Consider the following 18869-nt stretch of genomic DNA (forward strand, 5'->3'; position numbering starts at 1 on the left):
ATGATCTGTTTTAACAACTATTCTAGAACAATCGGGAATTTTTAGAATCACAGTAGCACAGTGTTCTTTGAAAGAATTTAAGTCATTTGGTGAACACTGACTTTTAATAATTTCAGTATGAACCAGATGATACCTGATCAGATGAAATGGCTGAATTTGTAGATTAGTCATGTTCAACAGCAGGGTATAGAAGGAGGTGGGGTGATCTGGAAAATTAAAAAATTGTACAGAAACAAAATCCTATCCTTCCTCTGCTAAAATATCACTTAAAGAAAGTGGTGCCTTGGTTTTTAGAATATGTCTTTAAAACCAAGTTTTAGGTGGATTCATCTCTGTCATGTATCCCCTTTTGCCCCCCTCTGATTTTCAAGACAAGGTCACTAAGTAAAAGTCAAAGGTAAGTCACATATTGTAACATTGTTTCAATTATTTTAGAATCAAAATAAGCTACCTTAAGGGAACTCATTTTAATGCATTGAGGATAGATTTTTCCCCCCATATTCAAAACATTGAAGAAATGATTTAGGCATAAAAATTTTTAATAAGGAAAAATATTATAATTAATATTTTAATTTTGGTAAATGAAAGAGAAATTAAACTAGAATGTTGGAAATGATTGTTTACTTCTAGTTTTAGAAGTACAGCAAAAATTTAAATAAGACTATTTGCTGAATATTCATATAGTAGATTATTTTTCCCATCAAGAAAGTCAGAATCTAGGTGATCTAAGTTAGTACAGTTGTGATCATGGACATACCACATTCTGAGCTTCATTTCTTGTTCATAATAATAACCACGAATACTTGTTCTTATTCATAATAATAAACACTTGTTCTACTTCACAAAGAGGGCACAGGGGAGAGAAGCTATGTATTAAAATGGAAAGTTTTTAACTTTCCATTAGGATACACCAAAACAGTGTAATTATCATTAGTACAAGACTTCTTGTATTTCATCATTTGTTTAATTTAGTAAAAGGAATTATTGTACCTGATGAAGAAAAGGTTAGCTGTAATTGTTTGGAACTTTTTGTTGCATTTTTGTGGTAGAAGAAAATGTTTCAAAGAATGTACTTCTGCAATTACAAGGAGGTTAAATAAAGAAAAACAAATTTCAATCATCAAAATATACAATGTTCTCTGTGGACTGAAAGTGTTTTCCTGAAATGCAAGTTATTCTTGTCCACATTGTTTACTCTTTGATAAATGTATTGATAAGTAGCATAGATATGGAAAAGTGTTCTCATTCTAAGCACACTATTCAATGGATTCACCTATGCAATGAACATGCCTTATAAGCAACACCCAGATCAAAAACCAGAATAAACCCTCTCCAGTGCCTGCCTCCCCAATCCAAGGAGTAACCAATTCTAACAGCATCAGTAGCTCTGCCAATTTTTATTTTATGTATAACTGGAATCATAAAGTCTACATAATTTTGTATCTGGCTTGTTTCTTCAATAGTAAGTCTGTGAAAGTCATCTACACATTTATACACAGTGATGGGGTAATTGTCCACATTGCTGATCAGTATTTTGTTGTGTGAAAATGTCATAGTTTATTTATTCATTTTACTGTTGATGGGCATTTGGATAGCTGCAGTTTTAGGGCCATTACTAGCAGGGCTCCCATGAACATTCTAGTGCTGTTGTTGGTTATCACATGCACACACTTCTGCTGATCATACGATATGTACATGTTCTCTTTAGCTGATATTTCCAGATTTCCAACTAATTACCATTCCCACCAACAGCATATGTGAGTGCCTGCAATTCTGCTTTTTTTTTTTAATTTTTTATTGTTGGTTGTTCAAAACATTACAAATTTCTTGACATATCATATTCCACACTTTGATTCAAGTGGGTTATGAACTCCCACCTTCACCCCATACACAGATTGCAGAATCACATCAGTTACACATCCATTGATTTACATATTGCCATACTAGTGTCTGTTGTGCTCCGCTGCCTTTCCCATCCTCCACCATCCCCCCTCCCCACCTCTTGCAATTCTGCTTTTTAATCACCACTATTTCCCTTCTTTTTTGTTCTTGTTTACCTCTAGTTGTATCTCAGGGTAGGTTTACTTTGGATTTCCCTGATGATTAAAGGGGTCCAGTACCTTTGCATTCCTTATTGCTTATTTAGATATTCTGTTTTGTGCAATGTCTGTTCATGTTTCTACTTACTCGTCCATTGAATTATCTTTTTCTTAAAATTTTATAGGAAAACTTCATAAAGTTTAATGGCTTCTTTCATTTGCAGTTTTCATGTTTATTCTACTATTATGCCTTTTGATGAACAAAAATTCTTATTTTAAAATACTGAATTTCATTTTTATAGTTTGTGTTTTTTTATTAATAACTCTTTGCTTACTTTATAGTCTTGAGATTTCTACCCATGAAATTGTTCAATAACTGGAAATGAAGACTAACAATGAAACTATATAAAGGAAAGTGTACATTCAGCTTGGTTAGTCAAATGCAATTAAGCAAATGACTTATGAAGCAATGAACATGAAGAAATGAATATTTAGCTCCATTATTAATCAATCATGTCAAATTTTGAAGGTGAAAAAAACCATCTTGTTTTTTCCTTCTCCTTATTCATGATTCCATTAATGTTGGGAGCTTATCTGCAATGACAGGCTTCCACATTTCCTATGTGTCCCCCCAAAGATGCAGCCCTTTGCCCAGTTATAGAAGACACAACTTGCAAATGGAATAGTGTGATCAATTTTAAGGTTGTAAGTAAGAGACAAAGAGGAAATAGAGGTCATGATTTGTCCTGGTATAAACTTTTTGCAGGTGTACATATATGTTAGTAAAAGTCAATGTAATTGGTCCTCCAGTTTTGTCTGCTGATATTTTTGGTCAGGGCAATTGCCTTTCAGTGTGTAGGGTTTCTTTCTTTATTTCTGGATGTCAAATATTCTTGAGCAGCAGCCTGAAACATTCCCACCAATTGCCAGTGGCCCAATGCAACTAGTGTTTCTCACAAGAATAGACTCAAGATTCGATTAATTCAGATTGTTTTTTCCTCTACTCATGTAAGGCAGTCAAAACAAGTACAAACTACAGTATCTAGAGTTGACTGAAAGTATTTGTGGTAAATGTAAAAAGCCCTTGAGTGGTGAGGAATGGTAAGTAGATTCTTTAAATAGACTTAGGGGTAGGAGAACCAATTTTCCTTTGATTCACATGAGAGATCTCAAAAGCTAAAATATGTGCTTATAGTTTAGGGATTCTAAGTTGGATATAAGATGTCTGAGGTTTTTTTTTTTAATTAGGAAGAATAGAGGAAATATTATTTAATAAGATCTTAAGATTTTTTAGTAAACTTATTGAACTGGTTAACTTCCACAGAAATCCTCACCTACTTAGTTGGCCTTCTCATTACCAATGGTTTAGACCAAGAGGAACAAGACATCATCAGGGTGAAATTCAGTCTCTCTCTCACTTGGTACCTGCCATTTGTACTGTCCACTCTTCTGCTGAATTATCTCAGTTGGTTGTCTCCTTTGCCTGTTCTTTATAGACGAATCCTCCCCAAACTTGGGAGATTCATTTTGTTTTCCATGAGGAGTTAGTCTGAATTTTTTTGTAAAAGAGAATTTTTTTCCTCTACATCTTCAGGTCAAGAAGGCAAAAGTAAATTGAGTCCCTAAATGGTTTGAGGAATAAATTGGGAATGAGAGTGGACGCTGAGGGTTCTAAATTTTCCTCATTTATTTTCATGCTTGGCCTATCTGGAAAAATCCTGAATGAGAATGGGCCTTTGGGGACTTCCCCACAGTGCCTTTTGGAAATCCAAATCTGAGCTGCACAATTCATATATTACAGCTAGCTTTCTAACCATTTTTAAACTCAGTGTATCTTCAAATATCTATAAAATTAAATAAAAATAATTGCATTTTCCTTCTTATTGTGATATACAAAATAGTAGAATAGTGATAAACATTAGGATCTGCATTTTAAAAAAATTGGATGGTGGTGTGTGTTAAGCAGTGGGTCATGGGAGACCAAACATGGTATAATTTTCATTGGGAGTGTTAAGAAACAAAGTAGAGCAAAGGCATTACATGCATTGGTGCTTTAATAAAATTTTAATAACCAGGTCTTGATTACTTTCTGGGGAATGAATTTCAAACAAATTCTCGAGGATCTCCAGTTAAGACCTGCTTCTACCACATCAGAGCAGCAAAGGGCCCAAGTCATTTGGAGTAGTGTTTAGGGGACAGAGATGGAGAAAGCATTTGCATTGATTATAGAAACATATCTACAAGGGTCTTCCTACATCCTCTCCTCATCCTGCTTCATGAGAAACTAACTCTCTTGTGTATATGCTATTCCTTGGCATCATTTGGGAGGTTGTGACAGTGATTCAATTTAAAATGTGACATTGGTTAAAACCTCTTTACCTTCTGCCTCCAATTCAAAGACCATTGGTGGAGTGACTGTTGGTGGAGGAGAATTCCAGCCAGCCAACTTCCACTGTGCCTCTATTCCTGAGGACCCCTATACCACAGAGCTTGGTGATTCCCTCTTGTTTGTGGGCTCTTTTCAACCAACCTAATCACTTTCATGTGTGTCTTACTGATGGCGAGGATTTTGAGTCTAGAAAGAACACAGGTGTGTGTGTGTGTGTGTGTGTGTGTGTGTTTGTTGCCCATGGGCACACACATGTGCTTGCAATGACTTTTGTGTTCTCCTTCTAATTTGTTAGCTTCTTTGAGTCTTTAATCTGGATATCTCTCATGCTATTTGGTTTAGTGCTTTGCAAATTTAAGGTGATGAAGAGTAAGGTATGGATCATGCTTCTGTAATTCATGAGGTAGTGTTTACAGGTGAGTTTAAATGCTTTGTTTCTGTAGCCACAGAGTTTGGATGATTCATGCCTGGGCCACTTGATAGCTATCAATCTTGGAATCTCCCTGTGTCTGGGTTTCCTTATCTTGAGATTGGGTTAGTAGTACCATCTTCCTCATAGGCTATTGTGAGCATTAATTGAGTTATTGTAAATAAAGTAGAACCATACTTGATATGTAAGAAATTGCTGCTGGCTAGCTTTTTAAAATGTTATTATTAGCACTTTAGAGTTTACAGAGAGCTCTTCCACACAGTGATTCATTTGACTCTCATAAGAATACTGTAAATATGAAGGGCATATGTCTTTATTTTATTTTGCAACTCTAAGGACAAGGTCTTACAATTAACCAGAGGCAGGATTAATGGTGGCATGTACCCAAATCAAGTTTCCAAAACCATCAGTATTGTCACTACCATGTCCATACCATTGTCATAGAGGATGGATTAAATACTACATAAATATTGCCTTGTGCAATGGTGCACGCATGTAATCCCAGTGGTCAGGGAGGCTGAGGCAGGAGGATCTTGAATTCTAAGCCAGCCTCAGCAACTTAGTGAATCTCTGAACAGCTCAGTGAGACCCTGTCTCTAAGTAAAATATAAAAAAAGAAGGCCTTGTTATGTGGCCCTGGGTTTAATACCCAGCACACACGCACACACACCCACACACCCACACACCCACCCACCCACACACACCCAAAAAGAAAAAAACAAACAAACAAAAAACCAAACTATATGAAACTATTAAATTAAATCACAGAGATATCAGAGTATTGACTGTGGATACCACACATGTAAACTTTTTTGACATAATCTTTGCTATGGACTTGTGTCTCCGACTAGATAGAAAAATAGAGATATCATGAATTATATAGGTGTCATCCCAAGTCCAAGTGGATGGATAGATCTGGCAGTTTCTATGGACAAGAATTAATTGGAATGCAGGCTAGAAGGTCACCTTTAGTCCCAACTGGTCTCAAGAATAGTTCTCAAGAAATCCAAATTGGCTATTAAAAGAATCTCATTCCTGGGGCATGGGGCAGAGAAGAGGCTCTTTGCTACACAGAAGTGTATGCCTCTGAGGTTGTATTACCAGTCTTCTCTTTCTTTGTCTGTCATGTCCTTCTTTTGTAATGAATGCCTGAGTTGGAGTTTTTCATATAGTAAGTGTTCATTAAACAAAACTGAATGAATGTACACCAACTTTCCTTTGTTTATTTGATGACCTGCTAACACATGAGTACCAAAATTACAAAAAATTGTGAAATGAGAAGTTATTTGGCTATAATAATAGCTATTAGACTAAAGTTAGACTAATATTAGCTGTTAATATGCTTAGTTTTAAGGTAAAACAAATTCACCCCATTTGATATTGCAGGCTATGCTTATCCCAGTACTTTTAGTCCACTTCACTTTTACTTTTCTTTTTTCTGTTTCCTTTTTTTTTTAAATTTATATATGATAGCAGAATGCATTACAATTCTTATTACCCATATAGAGCACAATTTTTCATATCTCTGGTTGTATACATAGTATATTCACACCAATTGGTGTCTTCATACCTGTACTTTAGGTAATAATGTCCATCACATTCCACCATCATTTATAACCCCATGCCCCCTCCCTTTCCCTCCAACCCCTCTGCCTTATCTAGAGTTCATCTATTCCTCCCATGCTTTTCTTTTCATAGAACTTACTGTCTCCTTCCACAAAATGGAATTATTAGGCTCTTATTGATTGTCTGACTGTTTATCATGGGAAATCTACTCCCTGGAAGACTGAGGTCTTTGTTTTGTTTGTTGGTTTATTTCAGGATCATACAACAGTTTCTGGCATGTATTAGTTCAAGGAGCATTTTTTTAATGGTAACAGCTCCCTCTTTGTGCAAGGCAATGTGAGTGGTGTCATGTAGAGGAATCAATAGTGACTAAAAGACCATTCAGTGAGTCTATGTGAGTGTGTATGTATTCATTAATACAAAGTGCTTATACATTTTATAGGTGATATGTAACATACAGTAAATATTTAAAGGTATGAATAAAGATGGTTCCCAAATTAATGATGGTTTGACTTTATGATGGTGTAAAACTAATACCGTCACAAACTGGAAATACTTCTTCAAATTTTGAATTTTGCAGTATGATTTTCTCATGATGCATGGCAGCAGCAGTGAGCTGCAGCTCCCAGTAATTTGCATGAGATATTGAACATTTTATTAAAAAATAGGCTTTGTGCTAGATAATTTTGTCTAACTGTAGACTAATATGTGTTCTGAGCACATTTAAGTTACGCTAAGCTAAACTATGATGCTCAGTAAATTAGGTGTATTAAGTTCATTTGGTTTATCTTATTTTCTACTTATGATGGGTTTATCAGAATGTGTAAGTTGAGAACTGACTATTATATCTATCTAATGTATCTTAGGTATCTATCTTTTAATGTCTCATCTATCTCATTTATCTAATTTATCTATCTCATCTATCTATCTATCTATGGGCTGTGAACAATTTAACTACAGTTTTGACCTGATCAGAGTGTCTTTGGCCCCTCAAATCTCTGCCCCTTGTAGAAGATGTGCTCTGGGTTGTGTAGGTCACCTCTGCAAGGCCTCACCAGTTGCCATAAGCTTCTCCTTCCTCCTCATGCTCTAGGATGCAGCTCACAAACTAAAAGTATGAGAGTTGCATCTGGCCTGCACATGTGTATTGTTGGGTTTGCCAGAGGCTTGAAAATTTTTTAAGTCAATTGCCAACATTTAAAAATTTGGAGAATTCTCATAAATATCCAAATTTCCTTCCGCCTTCGCTTGCAAAGCCTCAGAATATCTGTCAACACAGGGTTGGCATTTCCACAGGACCTTGGTAGGCTGGGGCTCGGCAGGAGCTGGTCCATCAGATGAGACATCTGCTCTTCTGGTTACCATGGTTCCCACTGGGCTCATCTTACCACTTCCCTGCTTAGCTCTGAATAGTCCAAGATTGCAACCCCTACTTTGAGGCTGCCCTCCACCCATCCTCATCTCTTGTGGTAGGAATTGATACTGGTGCAAACTGCTGGGAAGAGGGGAAGAGATAATGATGTTTGATTCACACTGATTGGTAGACAAACACTCACTTTACACCTAGGGTGCAGCCCCTGCATTAATAAATAACTTGTTTCCAATGGAAAACCGACATCTGAGGTTGAAGCAAGGTTTGCAGTTCTTCTTGACTGCATCAATACGACCTGCTCATTAGCTAAGCCATTGCAAGAAGAGTGTTACTTATCTTTTAGGGGAAAAAAAAGTTACATTAGGGAAACAAGAGCTCAGCATGCCACTAACCACCTTCCTGAGGATTTTCCTTGTTGTAAAGACAAACCTGCCACTTAAGCTTGTCCAAACTTGTCTGTTAGGACTATGCACATTTTCACCTTTAAAATAATCCCATATACATGATTTTGGGCAAAATAGCACCATAGGCTTCCCTGAGGGATTGTTATTTAATATTTGAAGGCAAAGAGATAGCCAGCACACTAGTTCAAAACCAAATGAAAACACATCAAAAGAAAGCAGACCATCTTCACATTAGTGGATGAAAGAATGCTACTTACTTTGCCTTCTCCTTCCTGAATGAGAAGCATGATGTGATAAATCTCCCTTGGTTATTTCTTCATCCTTTCTTTTTCCTTCCTGCTGTTCCTGATGACAAGGCTATAATGTGAGAGCTAATTTGTGTCAGGTGGTATTGAGTGTTTGTAGGAAAGCTTGGTGTCAATGTAAATTTTCATAGCTTTGAAACAATGGTAGGCAATTAATTAAAATGTTGTCACTGATACCTCCACTGCAGTTTAAATTACCCAGTGCTTCATAATGGGGAGCCAGTTTTAAATAAAAGAGGAAAACAAATGGCTGAAAGCATATGACAGAAAATACAGAACATGCACATATGTAGTGAATCAGATGTTGAGGTGTTTGTCAGCAGAAGGCTGGTGGAGGAGGAGAAACTGCTAGGACCAGTGGGCACCAAAGTCAGGGGATACATCCTGCAGTTGGTTTCTGATGAAAGTGACTCAAAGTCGATGTTAAAGATGCCTGGTGATTTCAGCCCTCTGGAAGAGGCGTAGGGTGTTGCAGCTTAAATCTCCAGGAAATGTTCGTGGGCAGGTGGGCACAGCAGCCGAGGACTCAGGACCCAGAGTTCAGTGGCCCAGGAATGAGGAGACCATTGACAAAAGATGAACTGGGAATTAGGTCCCAGCTGAGAACCTTAGATGGAACAGGGCTTCAGGTCTTGGACAGGGAGCAAAAGTATAGATCAGGATATTGAGGCATTTTCCCCCAGACTGGTGGACTTCACAAACTCAACGTGGCTGGGAAGAATGTGGTTCCAGACACTCACAGGAACCTAAGGATCATTTTGGCCACCATAAAACCACAGTAGTAAAGTGAGTTTCAGCCCCTACCAGCTGGTAGAAACTGTATCTATTGTTATATTATTGGTGCTGGACCCATAGGGGTTGGGAAGATCAGGGCTTAAAGGTACTGACACTGGAAAGACATCTGAAAACATACATATGCAAAGAGAACATGCACACTGATACACTTATCACCTTTTGAGAACATGTATTTCAAGATGTTAACAGTGATCCTTGGTTAGGTGAATGCGTTCTTTGTTGCAGTTTATTTACCATAAAAATAAAACAGATGGGTGTGGAGGCACATGTTTGAAATCCCAGTGGCTTGGGAGGCTGAGGCAGGAGGATTGCAAGTTCAAAGCCAGCCTCAGCAACTTAGTGAGGCCCTAAGCAAATTAGCAAGACCCTGTGTCAAAATAAAAAAATAAAAATAAAAGAAGGACTATGGATGTGGCTCAGTGATTAAGTACGCTTGGGTTCAATTCTGGATACAACATAAAAACAAAGCAACTATTAAAAAATTTTTTCAAAAGGAAAACTATGTTCTTAAATTATGGAACAACTGCTTTACTGTAATTGAACTTATACCTGAAGTAGATTTAAAGGTGGAACACATGAGAAAAAACAAAAGAAAGAATGAGAAAAGTATTTTCCACACAGAGTCCTTATGATAATTATAATCACATCATCACTCTCAAATCCTCTCTTTCTGACCTTGCAGTGGAGAATGGTGATAATAAAAATAAAAGAGTGCATCAAAATTCTTTCTTGAGCATTGATCTGAAATGACCTTGAAGTTAAATTGGAAAATAAATTGAAGACTACTGAAACAGGAATTAGAGCATTCAGACGTGAGTTGGAACAAAATTTTATCAATTAATGTTTTAGTATCTATTGTTATTCCCTTTATTCATATACTTATGAATAAGTATTTATGGAAATTAGATTTTTTTAGTGACATTTTACCGATATGGTAATCTAGATTTCAGGAAATACCAGGCTATATATATTCACTGTTTTGTAATCTGAAGAAGGCAGAGAGATTCAAAAACAGCATTCCCTGGGGTCCCCTAACCAATTTCCCTCTATTCTTTTTCTTTTTGTTAGAATTACAGCATGCAATTATAGAAAGGGCAATAATTGCTCATAATCGTGATTTTATATTCAATGAAAGATTTTGAATGATATCAGCATATTCCAGCATCTCAGTATTAGCTCAGTGTCAAGGTTTCCTGTTACAATTTATTTGTATCACTCAGTTTATGTGTCTAGACTAGAGATTGGGTAATGGATGAATCCCACAGTTTGCTTTCTTAAAGGGAAAGAAATCTGTCTTAAACTTTTGACTGAATAGTTTACCTAGAGGTATAGTTAATCTCAGTCCAGAATACCTGTTAGTACCTGAGAATCAGAAAGTACCCAAGTGTGGAGAACAATGACTTGGACCATGGTCTTTGAGTGCTTTGGAGTTGTAGCCAGGAACTTTCTGTACAAAGGTGCAGGTGAAGATTGCCTAGGGGCTATGGTAAAGCCCTGCCTGAGTAAGTTTTGTGCAAAGGTATAAAACAATAACTTGAGCTCAGACACTAGCTGCTAGGGATAGAGAATTCTGAACATAACAAGATAACCACAATATCTTGCAAGCACTGCAACCTTCAAGCCTGCCTGCTTTGCAGAAACTCTGGACAATGGGCTTCTTGTGTGCAGCAGGATAATAACAGGATGTTTCTAGCAAACAGTAGGAGAGCTACAAAAATGTTTCTAGTTCTGTAACTTTTTAGTGCACAAAGAACAATGTCCCTATAGTTTTAACTTCTTGATTTCAGACCTTATATGATAAATGTGCTAAGCTGGCTCTGGGTCACTGTTCTTCCATCAGAGGTCAGTGGATCACATGGTCCCAGCTTTCTCTCTGTTTTTGTGTCTTTCTTAATCTCTCATCATCCCTCACCAGTTTCTAGGGTTCATCCATGCTGGTCATGGAACCCAGAAGAAAAAGATAGGGTCACATTCAAAAGAGACTAGAGTAAGCTTGTGTCAAATCTGGGACAGTGTGAACACTAGTAAATTATAACTCATTGAATAAAGTAAGAACTCATGAGTTCCATACTGAAAATAAATAGATTAATTAACAGGCAAAAAGGGAAAGCTCTTTGTGAAGGTAGAATGCCAACTTGCAAATACAGAAAGAATGGTGGTACATTCAGCCTCAAACTTCACAGGTGTTCGAGGATTATAGTTGGAATAAGTCTCTACTTTCCCCTGGGACCAATCACAATGTCAGATATTCTCTGACCATCTCTCTGCTCCAAACTTTGCTTCAATCACAAAGTGAGATGATTTTAAATTTTATCCTCCAGAGCAGCTAAACTGGTTCTCATTTAGGCCACATAAGTGCCACTGACTACATTGGTTGTCAACACTAGTTATACCTTGGAATCTCCTAAAGAGGTGACATGAGACTCATTCATAGTCAAGACCTTGCCTTGCTACATAAAATATCAAGATCACTCTCCTATCTGGGTGCTTAGTTCCAACCAGTTTCCTATTTGACCATACCTACTATAGAAATGAAGACAGAAGTTTGAACTTGCCACTGGTGAGTCACGCAAACTGTGATTTGGTGGAGGACTAAATGCCATTAGGATGAGATACTCCTTTAAGCATCTTGTGGTGTTCCCTAGAATCCCACTGAGGGAAGTCAGGACTTGAGAATTCCACAAGTGGCCTCCAGATTACCCTTGCCTTTATTAGCAATAGCACAACCACGTTTTAAAAATACGTGTATGAGTCGGGATAGGAAAGAGAGTGGAGATCGGGAGCGGAAGAAGATGGAGGGACCAGGTTACTTTGTCACCCTGCCATTTGTCTGCCTATAGGACTGGCTTTTATATTGCTGATTTCCAGGTCAAAATGTTCTCTTTACTATTTTTACCTAGAGCACAGAGAGCAAGGAAGCATCAGAGATTTTTTTTTGTTATAGGTTATAAAAATAGCAATTTTTTACATATTCAAACCCAGTATCTTTTCAACCATGTACCATTAAATAAAAAATAAAACAAACAAAAACTCTCTCAAGTTAATCTTTGTGGACCATCATTAGGAAACTTGCTGTGAATTGTCATCAGGGTTGATTTGGTTGCTAGGGAAAGAAAAAAAAACACAATATTTTAACTGGTAAAAAGTGAGGTTGTGTTTTGCACCTGCCTAGTAAATATTTGAAGTCTTTCCTATTTATTACCATTAGCTATCAGTTAACTTCTTTTAAATTTTGATTTATCCATATGTTTTCATGTTATTGGGAGGAGTAGAGATGGAAGGAATTGCCATCTTAAATTACTAAGTCTATTTAGAGTCTAAAATATGACTCATCATTTAAAAAGATGCACAAGTGTTGTATTCTAAAAGTTACTTTTTCAGTTTGCTGACTATCTTCTTAGCTTCCACACCTGTTCCAAATTTGCATACCTTCCATTTCTTCCCTCCATCTGGGGAAATTGTCCGGTCTTGCTTGTTGTTTTCCTATTTTATTCATGAAATCTTCCTAGATACCTTTATCCTTCATTGTTCTTGGAATATCCTGAAGCTCCTGTAGAATGTACTCCAACATTCAGAATAAATTCTGTCTTGTTGCTACTTACTTCATATGCACATCTTGTCTTCCTAATGAAACTTCAAACTTTGTTAAACTTTAAACTTCTTAAGGAAAGGAACATCTTATATTTCTGAATCTCCCCCACCCTACCCACTGCATCTAGCATAGCACTGAATACATTCTAGGTAGAGAATTTAGTTAATGACTGACTAACCTTGGGCTAGAGATTGTGCATTGAATATGGTCTTTGCTGTTGGGACTCTAAGACAAAATTGTATCATGTTTGGGGAAGTGTATAATGGTATGTAGTCATTTTAAAAAAATGTTATAACCTTTACTTTTGAGAAGCTAGAAGTCTTTTTGTAAAGTGGACTGAAACAGATTTTTCTAATTTATCATTTCTGTAATTTTTGAATTTTTCACTATGAAGTTTCTCTGTAGAACTAAGAAACATTGAAAAGATAGCAAAACCATGATGATGGATGGTGTTTTGCAGATGGTATTTTTCTCTTGAATACAGATGGAGATGTGTCTGAATTTGACTGTTCAGTTCCTGAGTTTCCTTCCCAGGCCTCCACCCCTGGAAACAGCTGCATTTTGAGCTGAGTTGAATACTGCGGTTATCAGGCACTGGTGCCCCTTTTGGTCTTAATGAGTCATTACAATCCCTGGTGGTCTAGTGAAGCTTTGGTCTATGACCTTATATGGCATTGCTGTGTATGATTCTTTAAATGATTCAATTTCTCTGAAGTTTCTTCCATGAGACTTTCCTAATCCATTCAAAACCTCAGAAGAAATTCTGGTCTGTAATCCTGAGTAACCATGTCTGTTTAAGTATAACCATAACAGATAAATGAAAATGGGTTCTGTAGATAATTCAGAAAGTTATGAAAATAGAGGATTATAAATTGTACTAAGGGTCCTGTGTATTAGCAGGAATCAGTAGAATGTCTCACTGAGTTCTGACGCGGAGGTAAGCCTATGAAGGATCGTGTGCCAATTTTGCAGCATCCTAAGAATTCTTTACATAAATGACTGTGGATACAGCACTGTGTGTCATTTACAAATGTTCTCCTCCTCCTTCCCCGCTTTCCTCTTCCTCTCCCCCTTCTTCTTTCCCTACCTCTTCCCCTTCCTCTTTTGAGACAGGGCTTTGCTGTGTTAGGAAGGCTGGCCAGGAACTTGTGATCCTCCAGCCTCAGCCTCCTGAGTAGGTGGAATTACAGGCATGCATTATCACACCTGGCTTCTGAAGACATCTTCTTACTAATCCTATATTTGATGAAGGACAAATGTTATAAGTAGCCTGATATTCCACCATGGCTGTGGAGACTGTGGAACACATGAGGTACGCTCATAAGAGGAAGAGGAAGGGATTTAGGGAAGATTTAGGCATCCAGATTCCCACCCTGACTTTTGCAATAGAATCTTGTGATATTTTAAAATGCTAGAATGGTCAGAGGCAGGGATACTAGATGATGTCTGCTAATGAGGTTCACTTAAATATGTTTTCTGTTCCTTGACCTCCATCAAAAACAAAAAACAAAACAAAAAACAAAAAACACAAACAAACAAACAAACAAAAAACAAATGCCAAGAGTCTCTAGGAGAGAATAAATTCTTGGGGATGGGATACTTCATTCCCATAATTGGTCTGCTCTTACTATTGGCTAATGTTCCTTTATATTGGCATATTTGCTGTATTTGAGCCTTTTCTATGCTTGGAACTCTTATCCAGCTTATTTGAGAATCTTTGAGGACATCCTACTTTGTATTTTATGTAATCACATTAAAATTTACCCCATATTGCCCCTAAAGTAATGGGAAAATGAACTTTTGAGTCAAAGTTGACAGCTTGAGAAAGTTGAAGGTCCATTTTATCAATAGTCATAAATACATTTAATTATGTGACTATTTTCCACTTCCCATTCCAAATAATTTCTCTATCTTAGTTTACATCACATGTAAGTAAAATTCAATGACAACATGGGGAAGGAAACACATGTGCCACCCATGTAAGGTAACACAAGGTGCTGGGATAGGGCTTCAGGTCTGACTTCTGGTTAAAGGGGCAAACATAACCTTTTAACAGTTCTCTTAATTAGAGAGGAGAAAGCAAACAGTCCTTTAGCAGAAGTAAACTGTTATTTAGCACTGAGATTGAAAGAGATTTGGTAACAACTCCATGTACACCGAGTCATGTAATAAAAGATCTCCTCAAAAGCAGTTTAGAGTAAACAATAATATATATATTATTTAGAGTAAACAATTATATATATATATATTTTTTTTTCTTCAATGCAATCTTTGATGAAAGCTAGAACATTTATGTTAGCACTTAGTAAGTCAATTTTGAAAGGAGCTGGACTTTACCAAGTGCTCATTATATAAAACTTTTGGAGATACTACTGGATTCTAAGATAGTCTTCATAATTTCTTAAATTACTGGATTAAACAAAAACTCAAAAATAATACATGTGCATATGTTGATAGATAAATCAAATGATACTTAAATTTGAAATTTGAAATCTCTCTCCTCTCCTCTCTTCTTCTGGAATTTACTATTTTAATTTAGTTTAACTATTTTTATTATTATGTATTAAACCCAGGGATGCTTTACCACTGAGCTACATCCCTAGCCTTTTTAATTTTTTATTGTGAGATAGGGCCTTGCTAAATTGCTGAGGCTGGACTTGAACTTGGAATCCTCCTGTTTCAGCCTCCCAAATTTCTGGGATTACAGGTGAGCACCATGCTGACAATTATAATTTTAAATGATAGTATATTTTCTTGATTTATCAACTTTAGACTATATCTATTAATGATTTATAAGATGAGGAATTGAAAGAACTTTAACCAACTTCTTTTTGCCTTCTGAGTTTCTAAAATGTGTTAAATTATAATATCATTTTTAGTTTTTTTCTGGATGTTCCTATAGGACCGTGTTTCAATATATAAATTCTACATAGGCTCTTTTAAATCATCACAAAAATGAGATTTAGTACACTTATATTTCCTTCTCATTCCTCTTGCCCCTAATTCTATTTGTTATATTACTTTAATATTGTCAAGGTTTACATATTTCCATTATATTACTTGATTATATTTGACATATATATGGTTTCCAAATGTTGAAATGAATGAATGATATTTAATATGATTAAATTACATATATTAAATTGCATATATTCACCTTATATATGTGTAGTTGAGTGTGTGTGTACACACACACACACACACACATACACACACACACACAACATTACTATGGAAGTAAAAAGTATGATTAAACACATAAAAAGGAAATGTAAGTTTTAAAGCAAACCATACCCTCTCAATTAAATTTATTAAAGGAGATTAAGCAACAAGGTTAAATTAATTTTTTTTATATTTGGCCTTTTCTGAGTCATGTGCAGAGGACATTCCTCTGCTCTCACTTCAATCGTCATGCTCAAGTAGGTGGCACTGAGGAAAAAGAAGGAGAAGATATCCACAACTACTTATTGTCAGAGCTGCTCACCCTGCATCTGTATCCACTTAAGTTGCCTTTGCTCCTGTTTCTAGCTGAGCTGTCTGGGCTCTGAGCCTGGTCCAACCCCTCTCACTCTGCCTCAAATCCTAGCCCCTTTTGCCTACCTAAAAACATTGCTCCAGAAATTCACCCTTTCATCACTGAATCATCAATTTAATATTCCTCTCTGTACTGGATCTTTCCATTAACCTTCAAAAGTAGTGTTATTTATATAATTTTTCAAAAATCTATCTCAATTCCATTGTTTCTTTCAAGCTATCTTACAAATTTTCTTTCTTTTACAGTAAAATAAATGTAAAAATTTATTTATACTTATTGTCTCCATTTGTCTTATTTTTTTTGCTTATTACTATATAACCATTCCCTAGAGTAGTTTTGAAACAAACAAATGAATGAACAACAACAACAACAACCCCCAAGATATTTTTAAGTGCATCAATTGTGTTGTCTACTTTCATATATTTCTTTTTCAACTTGTTGAAATATATCCTAGATTTTTTTTGCATATGAGATGCATGGGTGGTGAGGTATGCAAAGGTCTTATTTTGTTCTGGATTAAGGATTTGACTGAAGAATTTTAGATTCAAGATAATTTTCTCTTAGGAAGTTGAAGACATTACTTTATTGTTTATGACCATCTTTTAGACTGAAGAAAATTGATTCTGTTAGATAATTTGGGTCCTAACTGGAAGCCTTAGAACTTTCTTTATATACTTAGTTAATTGCTTTTATAGACTGCATATCTGGGTTCATGTGTTAAAACTCCCCTCCCTGCAATTTCTGGTTATTTGGCTGTTAGTGGGTCACTGATAGCTAAAGACTTTGTCTCTAGCTTAGAGAAATTTTCTTCTACTATTTCTCCTCCTGTTCTGTGTGGTCCCCACTATCTCTTTTTCAAACACCACTGTCATTCACGTATTTTAATTTCTCATTTATGTTTACCTTGTTTTAAGTATTTTGTTTGGGGACATTGCCTTAATTTACTCTTCTGCTCATTTACTATTTGCAATATAGATATTTTATGCAGTTCATTCATTGCCTTTTGTCAATATATTTTATTTTTTGTGTTTGTAACTCTTATTTATTTATTTACTCATTTATTTGTTGTAATTAGAGCTTTATATAATTATACATGGTAGTTGGGTTCATCCTGACAAACACTTACATGACATGGAATTCCATTTCAGTTCACGATTCCCTTTTTTCCTTCTCTTTTTCCTCTTGTCCTCCTTCCCCTCTCCAATTCTCATTTCTCTACTCTATTAGACTTCCTTTCACTCATCTATTTATTTATATTTGATTGGTTCTTTTTACTTATACATAAAGGTGAATTCCCTGTGGTACATTTATATATGTACATAACCTGATTTTTTAGAGAATTCATTCTGCATTGCCTCCTCTTTCCCATTCTTCCACTCTGCCTCTTGATCTTCTTCTGTACATGACTGGTCTTTCCTTTATCTTTTATGATATCCTATCATAATGATATCCTATCATTTCCTTTATTTTATTCTAACATCCTCATATGACAGAAAGCATTCATTTGCGTTTCTGAGTTTGACTTATTTCACATGGCATGATGTTCTCCATTTCCATCTATTTACTAGCAAATGCCATAGCTTTATTCTCATTTATGGCCCATAGGACTCCATTGTGTGCACATATATATCAAAATTTCTTAATCCATTCACTATTGACAGACACTTGGGTTGATTCCATAATTTAGCTATTGTGATTTGTGCTGCTATAAATGTTGAAGTAGTTGTATTGCTATAGTATGCCAATTTTAGATCTTTTGTGAAAATACCAAGGAGTAGGGTAGCTAGGTTATATGGTCGTTTAATGCCTAGTTTTTTTTTTAGTAATATCCATACTGCTTTCCAGAATGGTTGTGTGAGACTGCAATCCCACCAACAATGTACAAGTATAGCTCCCCCCACCAACCTTGCTAGTATTTATTGTTCATATTCTTGACATTGTGTTTCTGAGTGGAGTGAGATGTAATTTCTTCCTTGTAGTTTTTATTTGCATTTCTCCAGTTGATATAGGTGTTTAAATATATTTGTTGGCCATTTGGATTTCTTATTTTGAGAAGTTTCTGTTTAGTTCTTTTGACCATTTGGGTTATTTGATTTCTTGGTGTTAAGTTTTTTGAATTCTTTGTATATTCTGGATATTAATCCCCTATTGGAGGAGTAGCTGGCCAAGATTTTCTCCCATTCTGGTTTTCTCCCATTCATGCTCTTAATTGTGTCATTTACTGTGCAGAGGTTTTTAGTTTGATAGCATCCCATTTTTTCAGTTTTTGGTACCAGGGATTGAACCCAGAGGCATTTAACCACTGAACTACATCCCCAACCATTTTTAAATTTTTTTGTTTTGAGACAGGGTCTAAGTTACTTATGACTTCACTAAGTTGCTAAAGCTGGCTTTGAACTCAAGATCTTTCTGCCTCAGCCTCCCAAGATGCTGGGATTACAG

This window comes from Marmota monax, unplaced genomic scaffold, assembly GCF_021218885.2.
Source record: "Marmota monax isolate L192 unplaced genomic scaffold, Marmota_monax_Labrador192_F-V1.1 WCK01_AAM20220418_F8-fsc00013, whole genome shotgun sequence".
NCBI lineage: Eukaryota > Metazoa > Chordata > Mammalia > Rodentia > Sciuridae > Marmota > Marmota monax.